Below are 26,586 nucleotides of genomic sequence, written 5' to 3' on the forward strand. Positions count from 1 at the left end.
TTTTCTGCCATTTTTTGTGTATGACAAAAACTAAAGAAAAGGCTGGTCAACATCAAGTTCACATAAAACTAGAGGAACATTTGGGAGGTTAAAAGAAGATCAGCTGTGTAAAGAAAAATAAACATGTAGCTACAGATTTAGCAAATAGCTCTACTCCTTAATTTGCCAGCAGTAACCATGAGTCAAAAAATGTTATTTCAATGAATACTAGTCTCAAAGATATGTCTCATGGGTTCAAAAAGTGGCTCACAGCCAGAAATTTGGGTTAGTGTAGAAACTTCTAAGACAACAGCAGATCAACCAAGTATCTCCTACCCATTGAGACCATGGTGACTGGAGAGAAATAGCTGACAGATGCTGAAACATCATTACTTCTTAATCAATAACTAGTCTTCAATGCTTACTAAGAAAAGCATGAAGGAAGGTGGTAATACAGCAGAATAAGAAAAGAACAGTACAGATAGCATAACTCTTTCTGGTTACCTGAAAGATCCCTGCAATGGGCAGAAACAGTGCTATCTAAGTCTGAAAGACAGGAAATTTAAATATTGCACCTGAAGCAGTGTAGTGTTCAACAGCATGACAGATCTAATAGGCTAATGATGGGCATTTAGTCCAAAGGATTACCAAGTCCAGACACCTACAGGACACTGGCAATAGCATAAGAGGAAACATACAGAACCTGATATGTCAAAAAGAAATTTAAAAAATAATCTGGATCAAGCATGAACCAAACAAAAAATGACACTGATAATAATAGGAGCTTGAACATGTACCTGATGTTTGCCTGTAATAGTTAACCAACCTAAATTGCCAGATGGTAGAAGATGGTAGATAAAAGAAAAAAACAGTTATATCTATGGGTAAAGAATTTGGAGTCAGGCTCCTTGAAAGGTAGACTCAAGCATGTGCTTCTTGGTCCCCCATATAGTGCATTTTACTTGCCACTTCTCTGTATAAAGGAACTTTCTTGACAAATCCAGTCTGAAGTGAAGTTTTGGGTCTCAGTCCAGACAACAGAGTAAGCTAGCTGGTAAGTGGCCAGTCCTGAAAAAGCCAAGAACAGATGAAGATGATGGCAGTTTCCATAAACACAAAGGGATAAGAATTATGAATCAAAGATTTATGGCATAAATAATTCCTCTTCATCCTTGACTCTTAAGAGCTCTGTTGATGAAGACAAAGATGTATAAAACTTGTGATCTCTTAAAAATAAAGACCAAAGAAACCCAAACATCCACATGAAGGTTCTTGAACAGTGATGACATCAGCATCCAGTCTGAAGTCTTCAGAACTGATGTTTTTGGTGGAGGAGCTGAAGGGCATGGGGAGCAGAGAGGTTTTAGCTGACATGAACAACAGGCGTGAGAGATGGCACTTGTCATGCAAAAGGAAAACAGAGACAGGTTCAGTCCCTGAAAAAATGTTCAGTGGAAGCAAGGGAACAAAAACCATGGTGCAGACAACCCTGTTTCGGAGCCTGGCCCCAGGACTAGGCTTGTCCAGGCCTTGCACTGTCCAGACTGTTGAAAAGCAAAGTGATGAGTCTGAAGTAGACTTTTGACAACTGCAGAGAGCAGGCTGACAGAGGAGCCAAAAAGCAGCAGAGATTTCCTTAGAAGGTCTGGGATCAGATCACAAATGCCCTAATTCAACCCCTTATCACAAACAGTGGTCTCCATTTTTATGGTTTCAAACAGACATGAGACATACAGCACCAACTTACTCGCATCAGAAAACGACAAAATTTTCTTCCTGATTTCATGAGGCTGAAATTCCCCAGCACCAAATGGCGTAACCAAAATGACTGTTTGCTCCATTTCCATGGCTGAAAAGGGTACAGAATCAATCTGCAAATTAAAGGCAGCACTAACCAGAATCACTCAGATTGCTCTTTCTTTGACACCTTCCAGCCACCTTCCACATTGCCCACCTCCAAATAAGTAAAAAGATTTTGGAACAGCAGGAATTAGCAGGGGGAGTAAAAATGAACAGTTATATACCATTTGCATGATGCCCTGATCTCATGGGTGAGAGCGCTATTGTATGGAATTGATTAGACTTCATTACATTCTAATATCATGTTCTCAATTTGGAACAAATGTAAGAGTGTAGCAGCATGTTATAAGATCTGAAGAGATTTGGATTTCACAAGAAAAAAAGGAGCAAGAGCAAATATAATGCAATAACAAAGAGAAATGGCAACAGGTACTTAAAACAGAACAAATCACAGAAAAGTCCATTAAATATAGCTAAGAACAGGATAATGGGCTTAATATTTAAAAGCGATCGGACAAAGAAGGGACATGCAAATGAAATGTATGTACCACTAAAAAGTGGCGAGACACTGAAAATGATGGAAGAAGTGAATATTATCACTAAACACACATTTAGAACACTAGAATAGGCATACTTTATTTCCAGGAGGAGTGATATTTTTGGTGCCTCAGAAACTATTTTTGTATTTATGTAGCATCTGCAGCGCAGGTGGCATTACACGATTACAAATGTTGCAGGAGATTCCAATCACAAAGCAGTGCGTACTGCAGCACTGCAGCAACGCTGTGTCCCACAGGCTATGCCTTCTCAATGCTGAAGAATTGTAAGTGACTTCCCGAGTTCACTTACAAGACAGCAGTTGATTTGCAGCATGTATGCTTTTTGCGGAAGAAACTAAAAAGGTTATATTTCTGCAATCCTTTCTGATCCAGAGTGCTTTCCAATTTAAAACAGAAAACCTGCAACAACTGATTTCTTGACATTACTTAAGAGGCGGCCACCTTTCTGCTTCAGCATAGCGTCTTGAGACTTCAAGCAACAGCAAGCAACTCCTGAGCAGAAGCTAAAGATTTCACTGTATTGATACCACAACATGCCACATTTGCTTTCATTCAAGCCAGCACTCTTTAGCATCTCTTTATTCCTCTTAACTTTGTGCTTAACATTTTACAAGATGTCGCCCCCGCTTTGATATCTTTCCCACTACCAACTGTCCCTTTCCAGTTCTATGCATAGTGCCTTCTACTATGCTCAGCAGTTCACTATATCTATCTATTTCAGCTGAAATGTTTGCAAAATTCACACAAACACTTGGTAAGTTAATAAATTTGCTTAAACGTTTGTAGTGACAAAAATTATTTACAGTCAGATTTGAAAAAAACTTTGCCTGGGAGGATCAGTTACTTTATTCTTGTTGAACAGTTATCACAATTAGAAAAAGTAGTAGGAGAAATGGTAACAGCAGTGGAAAGAAAATTGTTATCATGACTCCAAACACCTTAGTACAGGTATCTAAGAAAAGTGAATTACTTAAGAGAGCCCTTAGTCAGGCTCAGCAGGATATTAAAACAAAGGCATAGAGCAAAGGTTCCTTGTGACAGGTTAAGGCAGCCCCTGTGCAAGTCTAAAACAACTGTATCAGTAGAGAAAAGCCACACTTTTGTGGTCCCCAGTTTCAGAAAGCTGAACTGCAGCACCTGATTCAGTGATGTTAAAATTTTGTATTAAGGAAAAGTAAAGTCATCAATTGATGCACGCAGCAGACCCCAGCCCTGTCCTATTTTGGTTGTTCTTTGTAGCGGCTTGCTGAGTTTATAAAGCACGTACTATAAAGCCTTTTCCAAAAAGAACCCTTGTTTAAAAACAGTTGTGAATCATTTCTGACATCCAGCTGTGTGTATGACAGGTACAATCTGCATCTTACCTTGCGGCAAACAAGCACATTGCAAGCAACAGGTAGGGAAAGATCTTCAGGAGCATTCTGCTGGCCAAATGCTGTTACATGAGAAGACAGAGATAAGGTCAAGGTTAAGCACTTGTGAAAAATCTACTTTTAGACTCCATACTGCAATGCCACAAAGGAAACAAGACAAGAAATATTGCAGCAGTAAACTTAAATCTGATAAAATTGCAGAAAGACAGACCAAAGCAAAATAAAAAACATAGCTTATCATCCAAGGAACATCAACCATGGAACAGCATGCCAAAATTTGTAATTGATGAGTGCAAACATCTTAAGAGGACTGGAACCAAGTACTACAAAGGACTTGCTTAAAGCTCCTATACTTGCAAGAGCACAGCACTAGCATCTATCTGCCACAGCCACTGGCTGTAACGCAAGATGATCTTGGATAATGCTTTTTTTTGTGCTGGACCAGAGCCTATCAGATATAGGCTGAGCACCAGGGAAACCCCAGATTGCTCTATGCCAACCACTAGTCCTTGGTAATTCTAGTATCTTTATTCAGAAAAGCTGTATTTCACATGCTGGAAGGATGCTTTACCAGAGCCTTTGTACCTACAGCTCATCTACAACACCAGCCAAGAAAAATGACTCAGCAGACTTTTATATATTATCACCTGTGCTACAGACTACAGAGCCAATGATCAATCTTTCCATAAAGATCCTATGTTAACAACTTAGCTGCTAAATAATTCATTGCTTCAGCTTGTACACTTAGTCAGAGTCTCCCTGTTGATATTGGAGAGAGCTGGACCAGGTACCAACATGAATGGGAACTTGTCCACTAATTAGGCATGGAAAGATTTACTTTAGGAGCAATACTGCGTAAATGATGCGTTAAAAGATTAAGGGTCCATTAAAAGAGAGCTGCATAGCTGACCTATAATCTTATATTGCAACTTTTATACATGTTGCAGACAATCAAGAAAAAAAAAAGGACCTTTTAAGGTGATTATATTTTGTACCATGTCTGCTGCCTGAGGTTGCAGTGACTGCCAAGCTTTTGTTACAGATGATTACACTGAAGCAGGCTTGCTTGCCAATGTGATTTGAACTTTGCTTAAATTATAAGTCACTCTGCCATCTAAGTCAATTTCCTGCCATGACAAAAAGGTTATTTAGGCTTTCAAGTGCATTGGTTTGAAAATTAAAATATCTAAGAGCGCAACAATAACCTAGCCTTGCTCACCTGGGTCTATGAAAGAAATAAGGTATGTGTGTTTTCTCTGCCTTCTCAGCTTGAACTCCCATCCACGAGTCAAAACACAATATAGCTCCATAGGCTCCTCATGACCATCATTCTGGAAGGCTGAAATATTCCACATGTAAGTAAGTTTATTTGCAGACCAAAAAACATGAACTCTACTATATGGAGAAAATCAGATGCATGATAAGCAAAGAACATACAGCCAACCCAGAGTCACTAGACTAAAGTGTCCTGGATTCTCACAGTGAGCTTTGTAGGAAATTAAAGGATTTTATGGATTTTCTTTGGAGTAACTTTGCCAGACCCTTGCAAATAAGCTTCAGTCTGAACATTTCCGCTAGACTTGAAGCTAACAGAACTAAACACCTAAACATAATATTTGGCTATAAGCAATTTTTAGAATGGGATACTGTGGCCATGCAGGATGCAAATTTAACAATCAGTGGGATTTAATGACACACAGGTGTAGGCCCAAGACATGGCTGTCCAGCAAAGTTACTAAATCACACACCAGACACTGCTGTACTGCAGGATCCTCTAGAGCATCTAGTATGGACAGTATAGATACAAATCATTTCTTGTTTGAAAAAAAAAATCAGAGCTAAGAGCAAGGTGGAAGTAAGCCTGAGGAGGTGGGAAAAACAGAGCCAGTCTTGCTTCTCTACCCTGATTATGTTGCTTTATTAATTCTTCCCTTTCTTGGCTCACAGCTTCCAGCCAAAGCCCTCGGAAGACTCCCCATGAAGGACGCCTCTGGTCTCTCCCTCCCAGTGTCTTCAGTGAAGACAGTGGAAAGGTCTTTTCCAGAAATGGTCTTGGTGCTCTCCTTAACTAATCTGAGAGAGCAAACACTTGCTTAGGTCAAAGAAAAGAGGAAAGCTGGGCAGCCCAGCACAGGGAGAGGACATTTAGCTAACACAAAGAGGAAGACTGCCTGCTCTATATGATCCCATTAGTACAGCATGTAGCATTACTGAAGATACACCAGTACCTAAGGTATGCAAAAGCTATTTTGGGAATATTCCCACGTGCCAAACAAAAGAGTAGCTCAATCTGATAGCCATTGAGCTGACCTCAAAATAGTAAAAAAAAAAAAACAACAGTATCTTCAGCCTGTTCTTCCTTCTCTTGTTTGCTGGGAGCTCTGCTCCACAACCAGAGATTCAGCTCCCTCATTTTCCCAGTGCTTTGTGCTCACCAGTTCTTGCTGCTGAATTCTGCACAAAAACACAAGGGATTAAATGCGGAGACAGCATGCTCAGAGACCACCACCAACTATCCTAGTTTCTCTGCAAGATTCTTCTTTCGTAACTTCTATTTCTTGTGGGTTTTCACACCTTCCCTTGGCCTCCAGATACCTTCTTTCTGTTTAGCTCATTTTGCTCCCTGTAGGATCAAGATTTCCAAGGCATCCTTTCTAGAATCTGGTATCAAGATTTATTGCCATACCTGATATTCTCCCTGGCTAAATGCAAAAAAGGCACCCCCCCCCCCCCAAAAAAAATCCCATCAAGTTTAAATTTTCTTTTAAAAATGAAACTGGATGATGCATAAAACAGTGAGTTAACGATGCTCTACAAAAATGAACTGGAACCATAGGTCTCATGGGCCTACATTGAAAACACAACCCCCCCCAAATAAATAAAAGATTTGGCTCTAAATAAAGCATACCCTATTTCCAATGGGTCTTCCTCTGTTTTTAGAGCTGAGCTTGCCCTTTTCTTTCTTTCCTCTAGTTAGTGCTTATCAAGAATTCCTAGCTGACACAGGCAGGAGTAGATTTCTTTTTTTAGAAGAACACATTTCCTGAACTGTTCACCCAACCCATTAAGAAATAGAAAAGAGTATTGCCAGAATGCTGCCCTGTTTCATTCCCACGACCAAGTCTCCTCACTACCTTTCCATATGCCTCTAAAAAAAATTAGCACAGTCATTTCTATGCTATTTTTCACCTCCACAGGTGTTACTAGTTTGCCATAACAACAGATCCTTCCTCCTGCTGTGTCTGCTAGAGATATTAACCCAACATCCCAGTGAAGCTGTGCCACCTCTCTGGCAGTCCAGCATTCAGAATGGCTCTTTCACCAGTTTCTGGATATAGTCTTGGCTTTTCGTTGTGTTTAATTTTTAAGTGTTAAATAAAAGTTAAAGTTCCTAGAGGAAAAATATTCATCTTTTAAACAAACGTCAAGAGGTCGGGGGTATGCACTCTGAGCTCTCTTTTCAAATCCTGCATCTTTTAGATCTGTGGACCATCATGACTAGAATACTACACTTCTGTGTTGATTCAGGCCAAGACACTGGGAGGAGGAGCTGAGGAAAACAATGGAGAGCTTCAAAGTATTTGGAAAATCAGACCTGTAAAGGTAAAAAAAAATCAAAAAACCTCTATCATATGTAAGGCACAAACTGAAAAAAGGTTCTTGCAGCATGTGTTAAGCTCTATAAAGACACTAAAAAAAGCCCACAGCAAAGGCAGGTGAAGGACACAAACAATTATGTCTACATGGATTCTCCTCAGAATACAGTAGGTCTGGCTGATTTCTTTTGTAAGAGCCCGAGTCATCTGCTCTGGCTTTTGACTCAAGTATTTTACCAGTGTTAAGCATGACCATATAGAAATTTATGCAACTGAATTCTATAAAAAGCCATGAATGTATGGCATCCCAAATGGCACTTTGTTACTGTGTGCAGTAACAACAGCATACAACATCATTACTGCACATAAGGACTACTTTAAAATCATAGGTGACATCAAACTGTCGCGTTAATTCACCTTTTAAAGCAGAGCATTTCAGAATTACTGACATCTCTACAACACATTTCTCATGATAACCTGTGATAGGCTCTCTGGTACTTGATGACCGCAAAGGTACTGGGACAACTATCTAAAATAATAAAAAGTATAATACCTGCAGTATTTTTTCAAGACTAGGAATAAAATATTCTTGCTATTGGACTTTTTTTGGGGGGAGGGGTGGGTTCATAAATGAGAGAATTACCCTCAAGATAATTAGCCTTACAGAAGAAAGAATTGTAAGGAGTTTTTGTTAGGGGAAGTAAAATCATAGAAATGAGCTGGTTGCAGTTAAGGTTTTCATTCTATTTCCCAAACCTGCTATCAATAGTTCTAAAATGTATATCGTGAATTCTATTTCTGCAGAGATCTTATCATGGACTAGGTATGGAAAAAGTAGCAAAAATGTCTGAACACCCAGCTAACAATCTATGAAAATCAGCTATAAACCTTGTAAAGGAATTGCCCTAACTGTTTTATTGTTGTAATCTTGCACTCTGAAGAACCGTGTTCAGTTCCATTCTCTGGCACATATTTCCCCAATGCCTATCAGAAAGAAATCAGGTGCATGACTAAGTATCAACTAACAGTACCGTACTCCTCACAGGGATGCTGTTTTGGAAGGCTGTGCTAAAATTTATGAGTTACTGAAATGCTACAGTTGGCCTTCACTACCAAATTCTCAAAACAGGTAAATCAATACCTAAGATAAGGAGACCTATAACACCTGAAACAGCTGCACTGCTTCATAAGCTCAAGGAGAAATGACTAAATAAACAGCTGAGAAGGCTAATTTCCTTTTCCAATGAACAGCCCCCCCCCCCTTTTTTTTCTTATGAGAAATACAGGAAAACTATAGTGTGTGTTCAGAGGAAGAAGATCAAACATTCACATACAGAGAACTCATACAACATTCTTTATCTACTATTTTGTCTGGCACTCAACGCTGTCACAATGCGCTGTTATTACACATATTACTAGAACAAAATTACGCAGAACACTCTGGATCAGACTGTTGCTGCTGTCCACAGCCCTCTATCACAAGAGCTTCTTATTTCGACAGCCTCATTACAAAGTTACGTACTTGGAGGAGAAAAGTTTGGAGGAGAAAAGAAACATAAAACATAAACACACATAAAATAAACATAAAGATACATTAAAAAAACGCATTTGAAGTTAAAATCTGCACTTCAGTATACTACAGCACAGGAAACGCAGCAGGGCAGAAACAGCAACCCTAGAGGAGCAGCAGCTAGCTCTGCTGCAGCAGTGGTTCCTCATGCCTTGTAACCATGCTACGCAAGCACTGTGCTCATGTCTGTGTTTTTTTTCCCCAACACACCTGAAATGTTTTTGATGTTGTAAGAAGGGTTATTAGTCAGAGTACTGACCCCAAAGCCAAAGACCACACACTTTCTCTCTGGTCACTCTGATTAGTTCTTGCTGCTTTAATAAATGTTTTGGGTCTCCAAATAAAAGTTTAGGAGTTAGATGCTTTATTATGACAGGTCTTCCCATGTTTCTCCCTCCTTCTCTTTTTCTCACTCATGCTTTCAAGTCCACTTCTTTTTCACATTTTTCAGCACTCATTTTGTTGCTTACCCTGTCAGCTGTGCTAGACTTGGTGTGGTACCTCTTAATGAGGCAAACCAATGAGCCATTTCTGTAGAAAAGTTGTTTTCAGTTATATCAACCACAGCTCTACAAAGCTCTTTGCTCACCCTAGAAAGGACGACAACACATGGCTGCTCCTGAGCTGCACCCAGTCTGGTGAGAGGGGCAGCAAGGGTGGAGGAAACCAGGGGGCTCTCGTAGCAGCTGCAGCTCACCGTGAGAGACCAGGCCCCGCAGGGTAGGGCTGACAGTTAGGTGTCTTCTTGATTTTCAGATATTATCAAGTGACTCCACATAACAAACTGATCTTTCTATAAAAAAGTAATCTTAGAAAACACAGGCAGTGATTTCTGAAAGAAGATCGTACCTCACAGACATACTTTCTAACGGGAAAAAAGGACAAATTTCAATTTTCCTAATTTTTTTTATACATTTATTATTCAAAACTATATAAACAGATGATCTAGAAACATCAGTCACTTAGACATCTAAGAGCTTTAAATGTGATCGTATTGAAAGGATACTTAAAGCTTTACCAAAAGCGCTTGTGTGACAATTAAAAAAAACAACCTAACTCATTAAGACCTTCTTTCTCACAAAATATTTGAAAAGAGTGCACGTCATTGCATATTCTTTGTCAGTGAATAATATGAAATCTTTTCCTATTCACATGCAATAAAATTAGAAAAGAGCCAATTACTTTCAAATAGCTTGTTGTCAAGACGTTATTTTATTTAAAAAGACAGAAGCGCATCTGACACCCCTATCCTAGCATGTTCAAATCAAATCTGCAGTACTAGTGCTGCTGTGTTCATGATAATTTGAGGATAAACACAGTTTGTAGAGGAGGAAAAATTGTTTCAGACCGAGGTAGTTATCTATTCTTCCTAATTAGATCAATTGGAGACTATATCCATATAAAGCAAGAATGACAACAGGCAGCATTCTTCTAAAAACCTTTAAGACAACTGGAGGCAGAATGATAAAGAAATACACTTCTGAAATATACCTTCGAGGTAGCCAGAGAATAAGAATTCAGGAGCTTCATCTGCATTATTAGCAACGACTGTAAATTAAACAGTGTGTTAGATAACCCACTAACTTTTCACTATTCATGATTATATAAATGTATTCCATTTAGTTTTTGGAACTCATCATGAAGTGAGCCACTATATAAAAATCAATCAGAGACCTCTGGTTATGAGCTGATGATTTAAAAGCAAACCCTTAGACTTCAGTCTGTTGTCACAGTCTAACCATCTTGGAGCCTCATGTCCATTTAGAAAAACTTCTAGAATAAATAAAATATTTGCTTCCTCTGAAACACAAATAGACTGCTTATTTACTGAATAGTGCCTGTGAGGCACTCATTAGCTAATACCCTAACTTGCACAATGTCCAGTTTCAAAAACATACAGTATTTTCTTTGTACTATTATCATTCATGATACTTCAGAACAAAGCATTTATGAGAACTCAAGTATATATTATTAGATGTTCAGTTTAATAGGAATCCAATACATTTCTCCTCTCCTCAGCTAACTCAGTCCAGCTAACACAAATACCTCTCCCTGGCCCAAAACTGGGCTCTAGCCACTGGCAAATTAAGATACTGGATTTCAGAGACAAATGGCCTGACTCCAATGGCCTGATTCATTTTCTACTCAAATCAGGATCAATATTAATACTTATAGTTTGATGCAAAATTTGATATTAACCTTATTTACAAATTAACCAATATTTGAATCATGTTTTATATGAGGATTTAGATACTTCAGAAGTATGAGTATATTGATTTTCAGTATTCAGGAGAGGTAAGAACAGTTCTCCTTTTTCTAATATAAGGAGAAACACAAGAGCAAGCGGCTTGTCATTAATGGGATCAGCAGTCTGGCAATGTCAAAATTACAAACTAGATTGAGATTGACTGCTCCATCACAAAATACCACTACTGCAAAGGCACATGCTCTTTGGAAGCTGTGTTTTTTATTACAGAACCAGTAGATCCGGTGTGTACTGATAGCTTCAGTAGGTAATGAAGAGCTCTGCTTCCAGGGAAAAATCAACTTGCCAGATGTCTTTCAAGGAATTAAATACGTAGAGCTGGCTTGCAAGAATACCTGGCAATGTCATCCTGGGAACAGTTTATTTTCAGTGTGTGTCAGGCTTAAAAATACCAAGATGTAGACTTTGCATTATCTACTTGGCAGCAACATGAAACAACCAAAATACCAAATCACAAAAATACCTTTTGATGACAAGGCTCTTTGGCTACTCAGAAAAAAAGGCAAATGCTGTCTTAAAAAAGACACATCAAGAGAATGCCAGAAAACAATTTTAGAGAGCTAAGGACTTCCCGCACTGCAATATTCTACTTACTTTCCTTGAGAGAAATAAGCTATGAACTAGAGCATTCTTGTACTAGAACACTTTATTGCTATTCTTATGTCAACTTGAAAAAAAAAAAAACCAAAAACAAAAAAACAAAATTATGCAAATTCATACCACATTGTCTTCAAACCAATGAAAGTTACCACCATTACACTCACTTGCAAGAAAGAGCTTTTAGGAAATGCCTACGTGGGACCATGTAAGAAAATGCACTATGCAGAGACGTGAGCATATGTTGACTCTTCTCATGAGCAGATGGCATTGAATTGAGTTTTCTTAAAAATATTGAATTTACAGGATAAATGGCCTTATCCAAATAACTGATCACCAATGGTTACTCTCTACCTGGGCCTAAGCACAATGTCAGAATTTAGGCACCACACTGTAAAACATGATTTGAGTACTACATACTATTTGTTATTTATTAAAATTTTAGATATTTTAAGGACATGAATGAGTATTCCTTGCAAGCTTCTTTTCTCGTTAGCTTCAAAACAAGAGTTCATATACACTCACCTTTGCCAATACTGTTTTGAGCCTCTAACTGCACTGCTGTTCCTCAGCTTTCCATGGCACTAACTACATGTCACAATGAAGTTTGTGAATTCAGAGCAAAAAGTACTTTTGAGTGCTCTTTTGACTTCTCAATGCCTGTGGTTTAAGCGAAAGCTTATCTTAAGTGCCTATCTAAGAGAACATGTAAGTCCCGGACTTAATTCTTACCAGTGTGCTACTTAAAGGGAAAAGCAATTTTCAGGACGTCAGCAAGAGGGTGATTATGTTGCTAGATTTTCACCTTACTTTTTTCTGCTGTAAGATCCCAACATGTATTGATAGACCGAAAAGGCAACACAGGAACTCTCAAGCCAGCAAGGACTGCATCTGCCATCTAATGAAATGTGAGCTCTGGAGAGACGGCAATGCAGCAGTCAGAGAGAACACTGTAACCTTAAACAATTTAGGCATGGCATGAGAAATGTCATAAAACTGAGCAAAAGTGGAAGAAGAGTTTTAGGAAGGTTATTCAGCAGGGAACTGAATCTGGCTTGGACACTGCAACTAAGATTCTACTTTTAAGGGATTAACGAGAACTATTCAATATTTTCCTTAAAGCCCATTTTATTGAGTCTTTTTAATCACAGAATTAAGAGTAAATACTGTGCTTTGGACCTCTGGCTGCTTCCTGACATGTGGTGGTGCTACTGCTTAAAGCAAGCCAAATAGGCTTTTATAAAGATCAATTTCACATTTTATTCCTCTAAGAAAATGCACAGTCATCTTAGAAACAAAAAAAGCAAAACAAAATCCCCCAATCTAATATTAATTTTGTCTTCTAGCAAAATAATGTACAAATGTTCTTTATTGATCTAAGTATATTTGTCCTTTTAATAAATGACTCTACATATATGGTATTCTATTAGTTTAAAGAAAATTCATTTTAGCTATGCAGTTGAGCACTTACGTAACTAGCTTGCTAGGGGTCATGCCACATCCATCATCCAAAAAGCACAAGAGAAAGTAGCCCATCACTACCCACTGGAGGAAAAAAAAAAAAAGAAAAAAAAAAGAACATACTTGGAAATTAAGACAGAGTTCAGTCTTTTGGTTATAAGTTTTCCTTCACCACCACAGAAAAGAAATGATAAAATGTTCTAATATGTTACTCTACCTCCAATTTCCTGCCATTTACTGCAGTTATTTTCTACATATGGACACATTTCATTTTGTTCCAAGCTGTGCAGAAAGGAAACTTGCCCTGGCACCCCTTTCAAACCTGATGAGAGCTATGCAAATGCTGGCCTCCATTCAAGGCTGCAGCTGAGGCTCCTTGGCAGCAAGGGAGTCAAACAACACATATGGAAGAAGAAGGGAGCAGCACAAGTTTCTGAGATATCTCAGTATTACACAAAAGATTTATTTTACAATACAATAAAAAATAAACGGTTGGATCTTTACTGTCAGAAACCTGCAGTGGTAGGAGGATTAGACCAGCTCAATTCTACTTTCTAGCAGGATCAACTGCCAGAATAAACTTGAGAAGGCTCAGCGCTGTGCAACAGACAGCCCTCTTCCATCAGTGACAGAGAATAGAAAGGTCAGTTGAGAACAGCTCACCTGAAAAAAAGCGAAAACCTTTTTCTGCAAGGAAGCTGAACTGACAATACATTAACATGTTTACTGGCACTTCTGATGCCAAGGAATAGGTTTACACACTCAAATACAAAATACACTGTTTTGCATCCCTTTTATTTGAAGCATGAAGACAGTCTAAAGAAAAAAAAAAGAAAAACTTCCATTTGACTGTGGGATAGTTTTCAAAGGGAAATGAAAATGTCATCACCTGACATTTCCAAAGTGGAGTTTTCAACTCCTCAGACAGTGTGCAGGCAAGAGAGTTAAATAGAAGAGCTGGCCACAGACCAGTGCACTCACTCTCCATATGTTTACCTGCGGCAATTAGCGTGACTTCCTCTATCAAGGGCTTACTGTGCTTATTAGTATATATGTCAAGTCTGGTAGCTCCCGAGTCTCTGAAGCTTAACAGAGCAAAGTTAGTGACAAGGCCTCTAAGCTGAGAAACGAATCATTCTAATCATACAACTGTAACAAAAGTTTAATTGAAAAGTCCTTTGCAACAGAGGACTATATTCTCCCTTGTGATATTCCCAGAGAGGAGAAGCAGAACTCATGCGACTAAAAACCCAACTCAAGTCTCCTTCTGGGCTGTCTTAATGTATTTTTTCTCTCTCCTCCTTTCCTGTACTATTGCTAGATTCATGCTGGAGGGAAAGAAGCTCTCTCTTTCCTGCAAACCTGCAGGGCACCATGTCACAGTGGTCCTGCCGAAGGAACTTGGGGATACCAACCCAACACCAACACATCCCACGTCAATGCGATAACAGTAACGTGCCAATTTCTAACCGTGACGCTCGGAGCACCTGAGACTACAGAAATCTGCTTGCAGGAACAGTTACCTAGTGCTGCATTAAGACAAACACTTTGGTATACAGCCTCAAGGGTCATCATCTTAAAACGCTATTTTATGTTTTTTAGGAGTCACTCAGCAGGCCACAGGCAAGAGTCATTGCTGAGGAGCTGTTGTGGAGGCAACACTAAACAGCCCCTTAGCAGAGGGAGCCCGAGCTGGAGGAGTTGGACAGATGCACGTGAAAACAACCATGACGACCTCCCCTCATTTAAAAGCTGGGGGAGAAGACCCAGCACGGGGCATTGGGTCCGTCCCCTTTAAGGATGAGGGGAGCAGCAGTAGGGATTGGCTTGGCTTCCTTCCCCACGCTCCATCCCGGACCTGCCTTGCGTAAGTGACGGCACTGCGGCACGGAGGAGGAGCAGCCAGCCTCGTCCAGGGGCAACGGCAAGAGGGAGCAGGTTGGGACTCAGTGTGCATGCGACCATCTGGCACATCAAATCACACAGGCAAATGAGCAATTCGGGCCCCCGGGGTTCAACACCGGCAGCACCCGGTGGCGGTCATCCTGTGCCGGCTTTGCCAGACTGTGCTGTAGCTGACTGTTGCAAGGGGGAAACGGACTCCTGAACAAAGGTCTTCCTTAAAATAATAATAATAATAATAAAAGAATTAAAAATAGGTACAAACCCCCAAAAGCAAAAAGACTTAGTTTCCACCTCAGCAAGTCATCTGCAGGAGTGAAATAAAGCCCTTCCACGGAAAAGATGTCATTTAAACTTCAAAGCCATCTGTATCCATTTGTAGCAAGCTAAGTGACACTGAAGGCCCCACAGCAAATGGAGCTGACCAAGAGCAGTGAGCCCTGTGTGTCCTTCATGAGCTTTATAGAATTAAGTTGTCTTTCAGGCAATAGTTTGCTAGGGTGTTTTTTAAAAAAAAAAAAAAAAAAGAAAAACCTCTGGCTAGCAAGGTCTTAATGCAATATCTGTTTACTACAATTCTCCAGGAGGCACAATGTTCCTTGGCTTTTATCCAAACCATTTAGTTCACATACATATTGGAAAAAGCTGTCATGTCAGCAGCTAAGGTTGATATCAAGAGAGACAATGAGAGGATTAAGAGGTGGAAAGCTTCAGAATGCAAGCAACTGAATATTTCAGGAGAAATGAAGCTGAGAGTGCTACTGATGCAAGGGGAAGGTCAGAAAGCTTAAACACGTCAGGGACAGTTAAGAAATAATAAAATAGCCATTAAGTATTCCAGAAGTTGATTTGCAGCTTTTAGAACTCTCGTATTTCAATCCGATTTTCGTATCAACGTTGAGCACTTCACTGAATGTATATCATTGATGTGGAGCACTTGGAGAGGGAATTCGCAAGGATATATCTACAGCATCAAAACCTAGGTATGATCTGACATTCAAGAGTGCCTCAGAGACTGATACTCTGTCAGTTAATTGCTCATTTTTATTAACACCTGAATGCTACTGATGTGGATGGAATTGCACATCTCCAGCTAACAGGGTTTGATGACAGATCTTGGAGCTAAATTTCACAAAGACTGACTTTTTGTCACAGTTACCCCTTCCTATTTGATCCTCTAATGATGTGGTTAAGCAGATCTTGTCACAGACCTTTCCATTATATCTCACTATCATCAAAACCATGTATTCTGGGGTGAAGGGAAGGGGAGCAGTGGAAGCATTTTATGGGACATTACAAATATAGAGCAGTAAGGGGCCCAGACAAATATTAGCCCAGGTGTTTTCTGCAGACTCCTCAAAGACAAGAGGCAAGACACAGTGAGAATCTCTCCTTAATTGCTTCATTCTACACTTCAATAATTTCACCTATAAACTTCAAGACACAGCTTGCCAATGGGCAATTCAAAGAACATTAGTTTTTTGCAAAGTAGAGAGGAGCTTTAGTATTACATTACCTTACATTACCCTTTAACTCACAAGTACATCTGAAATGACCCTTTCCTCCCTCCCTGCCTGCCAACCTACCTGGAAGGCATTAAGAGACGTGGACAACATATTTTATAAGGCAAAATCTGTATCTCTGAGCTTATGAAGCAAACCGATGAATTAACACCTTGTCAATATTCAGTCCCTGTTATATCATGTTTTTGTGGCGTGCTTTACTTAATAGCTTCCTGGAAGCATTCAGTCATAAGAATTTTTTCTCCCACCTGCAGTTTTAAATAAAGAGATTCTACTGTAAAAGTTGAAAAATGCTGGCCATTTCCTTTCATCTTGACATAGTATTTCAGTTTTTCATCCAGGCATTTTATATTTTTAAAATCCTTGAATACAAAGAATAGCTTTTTAGCCCTTACAACTTTACAAAAAACTGTTTTATGTCTTAGAAATGTAACTTGGTTTTTGATTAAAAAGCAAATTTCTAGTATTTGGAGTTAGTTTTTTGTTGTTTTTTTAAAAATATTAAAAGACATTACATTTAAAAATTATCATTTCCCCACATACAACTACCGAGCTATTGTCGCTTAACATTATGAAGTAACTTCGGCTACTGACTTACACACAGTGAGATTTCCCTTCTATCCTTCATAGATATTTTAAGGCATTAGTCATATTAAATAAAGAAATGGAAGAGAATAAATCTGCATGTGTGATAAGAGTGTGTTTTAGAAAGTGTATACTCTATGATCACTGGAGATGGTGAATTCACAGTCAGCCAAAACCACTTCCTTGAGGAACAGTGCTGAAAAAAACAAGCAACATTAGCTGGCAGCTAAAAGCTGGATCTTCTGTATGCTAGTTGAAGTAACTAATGGGAATTTTTTAGTGAAACACTTAATCGCAACAGATTTGTTTAATGCAAAAATGTCATTTTCTCTCCAAGTAACATGTTAGTTGCAACATAAGTTTTAGTGCTAGACTTAGTGCACTAAGTCTAGTGCAACTAGTTTTAGTGCTGATTAAGTAGTGTATTTCTTTCAAGTAACCGGACAAACCATTATAATGGCTTGTCATTAAGTTTTGTTCTATTTTCCTATGAGATACAGTGAATGGCTTTAATATTTTCTAGAGAGGGAGTAGCCCCAGACATCAGTCACTGTAGTAGTAGCAAAGGGAACACAACAATATAGTTTTGGTTCTGTAAAACACTTTTTCTCATTAGCAAACAATGAACAATTAAAAAAATAAAATACCAAAATACCAAAACATTCCAACTGCTTCATTCAGATCATGTTTCATTTACCATCCCCCTTAGCACTTTTGTAGAGTATGGCTGATTTTGTCAGAGGTTTTACCATCTGGCTGACAGAAAATATCTTCCGGACTCAGGCAGTCACTGCAAATTCCGCAACAATGAAAAATATTTGGTTCTTAAAAGCATGATATTTACCAGGCATTGTCAAACATCTCAGCAGTTGCTCTGAAGAAGTCATGAGTAGACCTAAAATAAATAACTGTGAACGTTTTTAAGAACAAGAAGCAATCAGCAAGAGCAAATTAACCATGTCATGTAAAGAACAAGAGCAGTGCCCTCAGTTTCAGACATCCCAAGTCATGCAAAAGCAGCTCCATCTGATGATTCAGATATGACACACAACTGTGAAGGGTCCTGCTAAGAACTTCTAAACACTAAAATGCTGACTGAGGCATCTAAACCCTTGCTCACGCTACATCCTAATCTTTCATCTATATCATATTCTGTACATTTATTTCCAGCATTTTAAGTGGTGATACAATTATCAAGGCTATTCTCTATTGAGATACAAGGTTATTATGTTTTTTGAATCTAGTAGAAAACCAAACCATTTTGTGGTACTATGACAGCATGATCTAAGAAGAGCAAGAGCAATGCAGACACATATATTTGTAATTAGTAAGATCAACCCTGGTTTCGTACCTGTGCAACTCCAGTCCTAGTGGATCTATTCCTGATTTACTGCTATAGTGAGATTTAAAAACAGGTCTTATCTTCCAAGTGCACATAAGGATCAGTTCATCCCACATTCAGCAACAGCAGGTGACAGGAGGATTGAAGCCAGATTAACAGACGGACTCCACAGAACAAGGATTTAACTCAACTGTGTTAAACACACCTGTGGCAGAAGTCACACCAATAGCAGTTAATTCCTGATGCAGCCTGTGAGAGCACTAACAATGCTCCTCATATTGCTCCAGTTACAGAATTTGTCATATTTCTCATCTGGACACTAACTTTCCCAGTTTCATGGGAACACAGGCTACGGTTTGACCCTTAATCCTATACATCAAAGCCAATACTTTTGGCTGTACGTTATTCAGCTTTTAGAAGGAACTAATAAAAATCGACTTTACCACAAGTTGAAACATTTGTTTGCTTGTAGATGTTAGAAACTGCTGCACTACATAAGTAGAAAGGGGATGACAGCACAAGACACTCCCAACAGCTTTACTCTCTTAGCTGAGAAATGACATGCACATGTCCTCCCTCCAAGGGCTCATGTAAGAGAAAACTGAGTCCTTAGGTCCTGTCCTGACCAGCTCGGTCAAACTTCATGATCACTGCCCCAAATCAATGCAGGGCTGGGAGCAATATATATTAATTCCTGGAAGAGAGAGGACTTAAAGAATTCTGCATTTAAAATTGCTTTAGGCTACTCAGCTTGTGCCTACCTCAGCTCCCACAGCACTGCTGGCAGAAAAGAAGGAAAAACATGCAGGACATTCTGGATGCAGCCTTATACTACACCAAGAGGAACGTTTATTTTGTGCCTGCAAGCCGCTGTTGCTCTGTCATGGATAAGGAGTGATAGATTAGAACGGCTCCAAGAATTGTCAGCTAATATCTACAGTGCGGCCGGATCAGACAGCAGCAACCTGTCTTGAATGCTGTGACAATTTCTGGCTGCCACACGAGAACTGCAGGTTATGCTACCGCAGGAGATTTTAAAGCAGAAATCTGAAGTAAAAAATAAAAAAGCCCCAAGACTGCATAATCTTTTGCACAATAGGAAGTAAGGGTTCAGAAGATAAAGTACTGACAGCTTCTTAGAGATTTTGCACATTTCTCCAGCTTCTTGTGCAGTCTTACACCAGCATGTTACACTGGGGTAGCTGCATTCAGGTGAGCTGAGAGCAAGGCCAGCATCAGAGAGTTATCAGTGGCGCTGATTGAGCTGGCCACATGATTACATCCTTGGACCTACACTTGAGTTCAATGATAAAGAAAAAAAAAATCTTCTATGCAATCCGGAAGCTTGTAGCTCATCTAGCTTCACTGTTTATTGAGGACATCAATTATTCCCCGAAAATAGGACACTTAATAGATACAAAATCAGGCATAATGTAAAGCATAACAAAGTCTCTGAAAATGTAGACAGATGCTGTATGTGGCACAGTAAACACTCTAAGGCGGACATTAGAAGATTAGTTATTAAAACCTTTGCAACAAAAAAGATGAGGTATTTTTTAGACATCACAGTCATGTCTGAGCTTGAATTTCCCTTTGTAAATGAGGGGAACACTCAAAGCAATGATTATTTCAGTTTCCAGGCCACTCCACTGAATTTTGGCATCCCTTCTTAAAGTTTGCACTGATAACACTATAAAAAGGGAGGAAACCGATATCCCTGGTTGTGCTGGTCACTCACCATGTGTTAGGAACAGGGCTAGGAGATCTGGGCAGGTGGGTGGCACATGACAGGATGACACTCGCTAGTGTGGCTTGGCGAGACTGGCGGGGACGCAGGGCAGGGAACAAATCTGCCTTTCTGCACCCTAGAAATGCAGCCGGAGGGACGGCAGGCCAGCGCGGCCACTCTGCCAGGTGCCCCAGATAAGGCCATGCTGCCCCAATACCAAGCGCTGGTGCCTCCCTCAGTGGTTGCCAATGGGGTTGCTCCCGGGGCACCTAAAGAGCAATTGAAGTCTCACCAGTACTTGGTGAGGTGCCGCGACCACAGAATGGAGGCAGAAGCCCCCAGATGCTCTCAGAGCCCGGCCCTGAGTGACTCATGCATTGACAGGCAGGTACTGCAGCCCAGTACAGGATCTTGGGGCAGGGGCACATGGCCACCCCAACGCTTGCTGGGGCGTGTTGGCCATGACTGCCCACCGTTGAACCATGGCTGTGCCCCAACAGGTCGCTTGCAGCTAGTCGTGAGGATGTTTTGTGGTTGCAATGCAAAGCGCTCCTGTGTGAAGAATAGCGAAGGCCAAACTTAAACGGCCTCTGTCACAGCAGGAGGTGGCTTTGTCGCCTGTTCTCAGCTCTACCTCCTGCCTTGGGGCACTTTCCTGGAGCAGAGCTCCTCTGCAGGCACTAGCACTGGGGCGGTGATGGGGCAAGCTCGCGGCCCCCGCTGTGGCAGAGTGCTCCCAGCGCCAGCTTCTGCAGTGCTGCAAACCAAGGATTATTTATCCTAAAAAGAAGACGAGAGTTTTACGTGGTGCAATGCTGGGAAAACATGGCCAGTTAAAACATTCACAGCTTTTCCCTCTGTCAAGAGAGCTTCAGGCCTGCGCTCAGGACTCCCAAAGATGAACAGAAGAAAAGTGCTTGAGCACAAAACCAGCCGGATTGACAGTGCTGTTCTGCACAGGCGAATGTGGGCTCAGCAAGAGCTGTTACTGACTGGAATAAAAAACCTGAACTAAAATACACCTCCAAGTCAGGAAGGGTAAAATGCACAATCTTGCTGTGGCAAATATCTTCTTACCATATGACAGCAAGCTAACTTCAAAACATGCTAGGCATTTGAAGAAGGAGCTAATAAAAAGCCTGTTAACTTGCTCACAGTAGATCTCCCTGTTGCTCTTCGTAGAATCCTGCTGCACACAGAGGTACATAAATTGCCTTTACATCATCACCTTAGAAAAGTAGGGAAGAATGAACTCTCCAGCAGCAGGAACATTTTGTAAAGACAGGTGGGTCAACAGGCTGCACATGAGCATCTTAGCATGGCGCTGGTGACTTCAGAGAGGCATTTGTGCCAGCACTGCTTGTGGCAGCTGGAGCCAGAGCGCTGCCCCTAGCCCGCATGTCGATACCTGTCTTCAGTGCCAGGCTCCTGGCACGTGCCTTCCAAGACTTGCGCTACTTGGAGACAGCAGGGCAGGGTATAGAAAACAGTAATTGGAGTAAATCAGTAAAGAAGCAGCAACTAAGCCAAAGTGCTGGGAAGCCCCTAGGACCTTCCCAAAACTCCTGCCAAGGACTGTCTTTTGTGCTGAGCTGCTAGCAGTGCCCACACTGCAGACAGTCTCAGCGTCAATGCTCCTGCCTTCCCACCAGCTGAGAAAGAGTGAACAGAATTACATAGCTGGGCCAATATGAGCTCTCCCCACAAGACCAAAGGAGGCAGAAGAAATTCTCCCCAAATAGTTGTCAGCTGCTGGATTCAACAGTGTCTCATACAGCACTAGTTCAACTGCGGATTGACACAGAACGTGATGGATATTGAAAGCTAATATGCATTTAAAAGCTGGTTATGAATATAAGGTATTGAGAATCCACCACGAAACATTAAACATTAAGATATTGCTGTGTTCCTAATGCATGGACTTTTGAAAGGCACTGCTTCACTTAGGTGGCTCAGGTTTGCCTTTGCACTGTATCCTTGCTGAGTTTAGCTGGTCCAAATCACGCAGAGAATGCCAAGCATAGTATCGAGACAAGGTGGAAAAGTTCTCAGGCTCTTTAGACTGCTAATACACACCCTGTTTCTAGTCATTTATAGCAGATCGTCCCCAGGACTGTGTACAACTTTTTGTACATATTTTTACTGCTCCATTTTGAGAGAGAAACCTTCCACACCCTGCATGTTTTATGTTCTCCTAAAACCTACTTGCACTTATCTCATCTGCATTCCAAAAAGATATCACAGCAACACAACAGACATTTTCAAACACTTAAAAAAATAAAGTTAAGTTCAAGACTGGTGTAAGTCAAAGGTGTCTTGGAATTGAACAAACACAACTGGTAAACGTTAGACAAACTGAAACAAATGAGGTGTTTGATATTAAATCCACACAGAAGATGATGGTTTTCCACAGTTACATAGAACTTTGCAAAGTATGAGAGACTGTCTTTATATTTAGATGGCAAAACTGGACCAAAAGAGTTAAGCTTCCTGTTGTGAGACACAGGTATAGGTGTGAAACAGGTGCCAAGGAAGAAAAAGAATGTGGTATTTTCGAGCTCATGACCTCAAACTGTTCAACTGGATCTTCTTCTCTGTTCCATAACCCAGTCTTTGTAGACTGGTTTCCTATTTGTTTGCCCTTTCCAAATAACTTCACCATCTGTTAGCTGATCTCAATGAACTTGAAGCAGCAAGCAGTCTTAGAGATAGGCAACTCCTATGTATTTCAGATATTTTAAAAATTAGTTATTTTGCAACTACTTCATTAGTCAAAAACACCTTGGAAAATTATTTCAGGACACAGAGCCCACATTATAAAGCCAATGATCATCTTTTTCCCTACTATGTTTTTGAGATAGGCCCCCCGTCTCTTTCTAAAGCTGTTCCAGCCATCATCAGCTACTGTTTTAGTTTTTTTCCCCTTTGTCTTAAAAGAAAAGAAAAAAACCCTTTTATTTGATACTAGTAGATGAAGAACATAGACTTTTCTCCCAAAATGGTGATTTACTGTCTAAAATCACTGAAAGGTAAAAGAAAAAAATATTCTGATCTTTTCCTAACTTAGAATTCTGCTGTTTGAAGCCTAGCTTGCTCCTTATTAATAAAGCTGGTACCATTTAACATTGCCTGATATGTCCCTTTATATAATCCTACTTTCACTTGGTTGTAACTTAGTTAAACTTTTATCATTTCATCTGATTTTTTTTTTAAACGTGTCAGGTGCCTGCCTCAGGCTGAAATTTTTTGGAAGCATTTCAGCCAATATCTCAGCTATTTCTGCAAATCAGACAAGGATATGCTGGGGGGGGGGGAGTTTAACTTGTGCTGAGTATTCTGGTGACAACTCCTTTGAATAAGCTTTCCATGCTTTAAAGTAGGGAACAGAAATTTGACAAGAGAGGGAGGGTATCATATGAGAATGATATGATGATTCATTCCTCCATATGAAGATTTGAGCCATTGGGCCAAGTCATACATCTTCCCAAAAAAGTGCAGTCTGCATGTCTGTTAGGGATTAACAGCTAAAATTCTATACTCAGTAAACACTGAACATTTGGCTTTTCAGGATTTTTAGTGATGCCCAGATTGCCTATATAACGCCCTCAAAGAACAGCTGAAAACACATCTGTCTCCGAAAAGCTTTCATGTTTGGGACAGTTGGGCATATGCAAGCCCCAGACTGAATATACTTACTTCTTTCATTAGAGGTCCAGGGAAGGACACTGGCTTCCTCTTAGGTATCCTGAGCTGAAGTGAGACTGGGCAATAGCAGGATCTGGGGAGAAAGCTGGCAGGTGGTGACCTTGACAGCTCTATGTCTACGTGGAAGTGGGAAGGACACAAATCAGAGGAGTAAAGGGCTTAGGTGGGCAATGGCACTGGGAAGCCACTTTCTATACAAGGGACTAATAAATTATTCAATATAAAGAAATTTAGCTTTATGGGCACGGAATCATTTTGTGTGAAATTGCACACAGCAGGAGGGAAGATAAATTTTGGAAGAACAAGAGAGAGGTAGGCAGACTGGACAAGAAAGACTGGGAGGGCAGGAGGGAGGCTAAAATCAGACAAAGATGACAAGATGACACAAAGAAAGTATCAAGCAGGACAGGTGTTCAGGTGTCACGGATCTTTATGCAAAAAGGGACTTGCTATCTGTAGTTCAGCTGCTCCCCAAATCTTGTTGTATCATCATCCCCTAAGGTGGCCAGCCACTGGCCCACCGTCCAGCAGATCAAGCCTTGCACTCCTTTGAGCTCACAGCCTGGCCCTGGACACTGTAGCATCCCAGCCATGTTTTGTGGCCCCACAGCAGGGCTTCCTGTGCCTCTCAGTGAAGACTTTCCTTGTAACAGAATCAAGGCTTCATCAGTAAAGGACATGGACAAGTCCGATTCTCCAGCACATAAGGCAGCTTTTATTTGGAAACTGCAAGTACAAGGATTAATTTTTAGGTTCTGCATGCCCAGACTTAGCATACTCAGGGTCCGTTTGAATCCACGGCCTCTACCTGACTGTTCTAGCATTTTTTCAATTCCTCCTGTTCCTAAAAAAACCCCCCTTTCTCCTGTCTCATCCTCTGGCTTCCTAAGGTGGGATAGGAGGAGCAGGTGTTTCAGGTCTGTGTTGCCAGTCCAGCAGTGCCCCTCTCTTCTCTGTGACCAGGTAACAATGAAGCCTCAGAGGCTGTTATCGTCTCACCTGGCCTAGAACATTTCACTAACTCTTTTCTCTATGAGCAAACTGCATATTAAACAAAGAGTAACTGCAATGAATATGAAATGACATGTCCACATATTAGGCCATTTCACTAGCTCTTCTCCCTATGAGCAAACTGCATATTAAACAAAGAGTACCTGCGATGAATATGAAATGACATGTCCACATATTCCTCCATATGTCATGCTAGGTAAGGAGACAGGAACTGGGAGAAAAAGCCTGTGGGAGGGAAACTGCAATAGAAAGTAGGCCCATGGAAGAGATAAGTGTGGCACAGACTGGAGAAGATGGTGCAGAAAGGTTTGTGAGCTAGAAAAGATAACTACAGCATCCTCCATTGGAGGCTCTGTCAGGAGGTCTACAGTTCCTGAGAGCTTATGTCTGCCAGACACCTGGGCCACCACTGGCAAAAGTCCTATTCCTTCAGCCTTTAATGCTAGTCCACAAAAAGGCTGGTATCTAACATTTAATTCAGTAGTTCAGAGATGGGGAAGGTGGATCCAGACACTCCAAGTTCAAATGATTAACGCTTGTGGTTAATGTGCTTCCAGAGTGCAGAGTACCTGCCTCCAAGCATAATTTGCTAGGTGTTTTTGAATTTTTTTTTAAGAACAATGCTAAAATAATACTTAAGTCAGGAATTCCACTATTAGGCCTGCTGTTCAAACGTCTCCCCTCCTCCCTCTTGTCCACCCTTGTATAATGATAAAAATGATAAGGGTCTATAATTACATACATAAATCCTATTTTGCTTCCCAGCAAACTTTTGCTCCATCCAGTGTTTAGACTGGGTGGTTCTTGCCATGGTTGTCCTTACCCTAAGAATGATATACTCCTGCCCAAGAGCATGGAGTCTGGTCCCTGGAACCTGTAAAGTCAACAAGGTCTAATTCTCTGACAAAGGTCTTTGAGTGTGTACACTTGAGCTGGTGAACTGCAGATCAACTCACCTCAATGTGTGACAAAGCTCAGCTTTTCCATGGGCCTGTTCTCTTTGATTTATGTGAGTTTACGAAGATGAACTGGACTGCAGTAAGACAAAACAATTACAGGCAATGAATTATCTTAAAAAAAAAAGGCAAAATATAGCTGAATACGTGAGAAAGGAAAGACAGCATGAACTCATTGTGGCCCACCCTCTGCAAATTCCTGACAGCAGAAAGAGAAAACAAAAGACCCAGTGATCCTTGCCTAATTGGCAGGAATCAAACTCCCTCCTTCCCTCCCTGTCCCAGTGCATTCTCAATAGGTTTTCTTAGAAGTTTTTCTCAATCCAAGCATTATACAACTAAAATACACTGCACATTTAGACACTATTCTCAGAGCATATTCTCAGAGACCATTTCTCACCATTCATTTCACAAACTGTAAAACACATTATAGTCCATTACAACCAGGAGAAAATAGTTATGCAAAAGCCTGATTCTCAGGTACCTGCCATGTTCAGCGTGCACAGAACAAGCCCAGTATGCTATTTTGCATTATAAAGCTTAAGCAGAAGTTAATGTATCCACACAGTAATGAGTTATTGCGTCTCATTAGAGGATCAGCTTGCAAAGTCCAAAGTGTACAAACAGAGGC

The 26,586-nt window shown here is 40.5% G+C and overlaps 1 long non-coding RNA gene across 1 annotated transcript; it reads right to left on the minus strand.

The window, feature by feature from the left end:
• Nucleotides 1-2: 2 nt before the first annotated feature.
• On the minus strand, nucleotides 3-26,549 carry LOC112990544 (uncharacterized). The gene is made up of 5 exons (XR_003261096.2): nucleotides 26,440-26,549; nucleotides 25,956-26,032; nucleotides 4,932-5,051; nucleotides 3,704-3,774; nucleotides 3-1,047 (listed from the first exon to the last, which is right to left on the minus strand). It is a non-coding gene; the product is annotated as an uncharacterized LOC112990544 (long non-coding RNA).
• Between the last annotated feature and the right edge of the window lie 37 nt (nucleotides 26,550-26,586).

This window comes from Dromaius novaehollandiae, chromosome 1, assembly GCF_036370855.1.
Source record: "Dromaius novaehollandiae isolate bDroNov1 chromosome 1, bDroNov1.hap1, whole genome shotgun sequence".
Taxonomy (NCBI): Eukaryota; Metazoa; Chordata; class Aves; order Casuariiformes; family Dromaiidae; genus Dromaius; species Dromaius novaehollandiae.